Genomic DNA, 4,839 nt, shown 5'->3' on the forward strand with positions numbered 1-4,839 from the left:
GGTCCCTCCCCAAACCCCGCCCTCCTCAGGTTCCGCCCCCGCCAGTGGAGAAGAGGGACCTGGCAACCCTAAGTGTGACATGGTCCTCTCTGCTACCTCATATTGCAGCCTGTATTATAGACCAGATTGTGACCTGGATGGCCCAGGTTAGCTGGATCTCGTCTGATCTCAGAAGCTAAGCAGGGTCAGCCTTAGATGGGAGACCACCAAGGACGTTCAGGGTTGCTACACAGAGGCAGACAATAGCAAACCACCTCTGTTTGTCTCTTACCTTGAAAACACTATGGGGCTACCTCATACTTTCTACCACCATTACGGACCTGGCCCAACTGTCAGTCATTTTCAGTGAATGCCTCCATAACTAGAGAGAGGGTGAGAGAGATATCAGGGGGGACCTGCAAGAAACTTGTTGGACCAGCTATCCCATCCCCACCGCCACCTTTGCTCCTCCTCTCTCCCCCTATTTCTCTCAGTCTCTCATTCTTTCTCCCTACTGCAGGGCCGGATCTAGGGGTGCTAGGGGGAGCGGCTACCCCAGGTGGCAGGTAGAGGAGGGCGCCTCTTCCACTGAGGGAAGGTTCCAAACTTAGCTGTTTGTAGCAGAAGGATACCAGATGTTGTCTACAATAGCCTGATAACGTATTCCATTCTTCTGCAGAATGGCACACTAAGTACATGAGATGGGGAGGAGGAGAACAAGGAGCAAAAAAACAACAACTTTGTGGTGAGTGCAGGGACAGCCAGGGTGGCGTAGTGTTTAAGAGCGGCTGACTCTAAAAAAATAACAATAAAATTTGGAAGGGGGGAGATGCCTCTCATTTGAGAGCCAGTGTGTTGAAATGGTTAAGAATGTTGAACTAGGATCTGGGAGACCAGGGTTGCCAACCTCCAGGTACTAGCTGGAGATCTCCTGCTATTACAACTGATCTCCAGCTGATAGAGATCAGTTCATCTGGAGAAAATGGCCGCTTTGGCAATTGGACTCTATGGTATTGAAGTCCCTTCCTCCCCAAACCCTGCGCTCCCCAGGCTCCGCCCACAAAACCTCCCGCTGGTGCCAGAGAGGGACCTGGCGACCCTATGGGAGATCGAGGTTGGATGGAGTCAATCCATCTTATGTTGGGTCTTCCTCTTTGCCTGCTGACTTCTACTTTTCCTAGCATTCCTAGTGTGTTTTCTAGTGAGAGGGTGTTTCAGAAGGAAACTTGTCTGAAGATCTCACCTATAAACGTTGATTATGTACATATATATATAAAGAAAAAATATGTATATAATATAAGGAGCATCATTTTGTCCTCTTGCCCCCCCCCTCAAAAAAATGTAGATCTGGCCCTGCCCTCCTTCCATCCCTTTTCTTACCACCTCTCTCCTCCATGCATGTCACTTTCTCTCTCTTTCTTCCCCCTCATCACCCTCCCAGCCTCCCACCTCCTTCCTCTCCCACAGCAGCAGGGATGGTGGCAGCACTCCCAACCACCCACCTGCTTCCTCCCCGCCACCACAGTAGCAGTGGTGGCAGCAGCTGTCCCATAATCACAACAATCAGTTCCCCTTAGGATTGCCAGTTCCAGGTTAGGAAATTCCTGGAGATTTGGGGGTGGAGCCTTGGGATGTTGAAGTTCGGGGAGGGAAGCAACCTCAGCAGGGTATAATGTCATAGACTCCACCCTCCAAAGCAGCCATTTTCTCCAGACAAACTGATCTTTGTCATCTGGAGAACAGATGCAATTGTGATTGAGCTCCAGCCCTCACCTGGAGGTTGGCAACCAAGGAAATTGCTGCTTTGGAGGGTGGAGTTTATGGCATTATACCTTTCTGAGGTCCCTCCCCTCCTCCAGCCCCACCCTCCACAGGCTCCACCCTCAAATCTATAGGAATTTTCCAACCTGGAGTTGGCAACCTAATCTCCTTTCCACCCAACAGCCAACCTACCTTTATCTGCTCCTCTGTCTTAAGTTTTCCATCTCCTCCCCCCTGAAGCCTTTACCTTGGAAAACAACAGTCTTTCTCCACATTGGGGACCAAAGAAGCTTACATTAGTCTCCTCTCCTTCTTTTAATCCACACAAGAACCCTGTGAGGTAGGTTAGCACATATGTGACTGGTCCAAAATCACCCAGTGAGCTTCTACAGCAAGATGGGGATTTGAACCTGGGTCATGCAGATCCTGCTCTGAAGCTTTAACTGCTACACCACACTGGCTTTTATAGGGTGGCTGCTGTTGAACAGTAGGAAGCAGCCAGGTCTTGTTGAGTCATGCAAGTCAGGTGGTATTAAGTCACCCAGAGGTTGCTGCCAGGCCTAGGGTTGCTAGCCTCCAGGTGAGATCTGGAGATTGCCTCCAGGTAACAGGTATCTGTCCCTCTGGGGGAAAAATGGCTGCTTTGGAGGGCATTATACCTCTATGGCATTATACCTTGCTGAGGCCTCTTCCCTCCCCAAACCCTGCCCTCCTCAAACTTCCCCACAAAATCTCCAGGGCTTTCCCAACCTGGAGCTGGCAACCCTAGTCTTGGCCCCAGTGAGTCCTCCCTCAAAGGCCAAAACAGCCCTGGAAAGGACCGTGCCTCCTCCCCCTGCCTTTTACTCACAGAAACTGAAGCCTGGAATGCTGTGACTGCCTAGCAACAGCACTGAGGGAATCAATTAATTAAAGCTACAGATGCTCCTTTATCATTTTGGTTTTTTTTTAAACCTCCAATGTTTTGTTTTGTTTTAAGATTTCACATTTTCCTGCACACCTGGGACCCTTTTCAGATTTGTAGAAACATCTGTGTTGCCCATTCATAGCTCCAGTCACTGGATTTAAGTATTCAATGATTTGGCTGACCGCTATTAGAATATAAGCAGGTAGGTATGTAGGTAGATTTTGCCATCAAGTCACAGCTGATTTATGGTGACCCTGTGGGGTTTTCAAGGCAAGAGACATTCAGAGGTGGTTTGCCATTGCCTGCCTCTGCATCACAACTCTGGTATTGCTTCATGGTTTCCCTTTCAAATATTGACCAGGGCCGACTCTGCTTAGATTCCGAGATCTAACAAGATTGGATAGCCCAGGCTGACTTATGGTAACCCTGTGGGGTTTTCAAGGCAAGAGACATTCAGAGGTGTTTTGCCACTGAGGAGTTGCTATTTGCTCTGTTGCAAGACTGCACGTTCTCTCAAGTTAAAACCCTGCCTTCACACCAGTTTTGCTAGTTACCTTCCTTTAGATGCCTAGGTTGCCAGCTCCAGGTGAGGAAAATTCCTTGATATTCGAAGGGTGAAACCAGGAGAAGATGGGGTTTGAGGAAGGGTGGGACTTCAGTATAATGCCGTAGACACCAATTCCCAAAGCGGCCATTTTCTCCAGGGGTGCTGATCTCTGTCAGCTGGAGACCAGCTGTAATTCTGAAAAATCTCCAGCCGCCACCTGGAGGTTGGCAACTCTAAATTACTACTGCAATTTTATGTCCTTAAAACTTAACATAAATGATAAAATATCATAACAGACCGCCTGTAAACATATAAATGTCCTTCTTGGGCTTTTTGTTTCTCTCATGGTGGGACCCAGGTTTTTGGCTGGAGTGATTGTTGGGACATAAGATAGGAAAGGCTGAAAACCATGGGTCAAGGGCAGTGACCTTAAGGAACATGCTGTTCAAATGCAGCCAGATTTATAGAACTCTGTTTTTAAAGAACTAGTTTTATTTATAGTTATAAGATTATACAAACATTAACGAAACACATTACATACATACAAAGTCTAACATAAATTCTAACATCAAATCTAACATAAAAACCTAACAAAAAATCAAGTGAGCCTCATTTAACTCTGTGTCGACTGTTAAAATTTATTCTAGTTTATCCTTACTTTAAAACTGTATACGTAGATATACTGATTAGTACTTATGGGTAACTCAAAGGCTTTTGCAGAATCACCTACATTGAATGCTTACAGAAAAAGAAGGAAAACTTCTTAATAGTTTCTAGGGGATTTATAGAACTTTTGTAATTGAAACCTCTCTCTGGTGGTGGGTCTTCCTCTCCATTTATTCTTGGTGGTGTCCTGGCTGCTGGAGAAGTGTTTGAGAGTGGTTTATGCTGTCGTTTATGCTCCCTTTCCATAAACTGCTTGCCTTTGATGGCAGTGTTTAGCCTGTGAGCTGACTCTGACCTCCATGTGGCTACATGGAAAATAAATGGGGAGGGAGAGTAGGCCACAAGGCAGGCTTGCTAGCCTTGCTTCTAAGTGGAATGTTTGTTTCCTAAAGCTTCCCACAAAGCCCCCGGCCTCTCTTTTTCAAATGCTATTGTTTGAAGAAATAGCATATGATGCTCATTCTGGGCGGCCAGCAGTAAATTCACGTTTCTAGCTATACATGGAGGTTTCATAGGACATTTTCCAGGGAGTCACGTCTTTAGGAAAGTGGTGGAAGCAGGTTTCAGTGTGACACAGTTGTGACAGCACCAGCCAACAGAGATAGAAGTTTACAGGGGAAAGTAACCTGCCTTATCAATTAGTCTTCTCTAAGTATGGGGCAGGGAGCCCCGTGGCGCAGAGTGGTAAGCTGCAGTACTGCAGTCCAAGCTCTGCTCACGACCTGAGTTCGATCCCAACGGAAGTCGGTTTCAGGTAGCCGGCTCAAGGTTGACTCAGCCTTCCATCCTTCTGAGGTCGGTAAAATGAGCACCCAGCTTGCTGGGGGTAAAGGGAAGATGACTGGGGAAGGCACTGGCAAACCACCCCGCAAAACAAGTCTGCCTAGGAAACATCGGGATGTGACGTCACACCATGGGTCAGGAATGACCTGGTGCTTGCACAGGGGACCTTTACCTTTAAGCATGGGGCAGGCACCAA

Source organism: Euleptes europaea, chromosome 5 (genome assembly GCF_029931775.1).
Source record: "Euleptes europaea isolate rEulEur1 chromosome 5, rEulEur1.hap1, whole genome shotgun sequence".
Classification (NCBI taxonomy): domain Eukaryota; kingdom Metazoa; phylum Chordata; class Lepidosauria; order Squamata; family Sphaerodactylidae; genus Euleptes; species Euleptes europaea.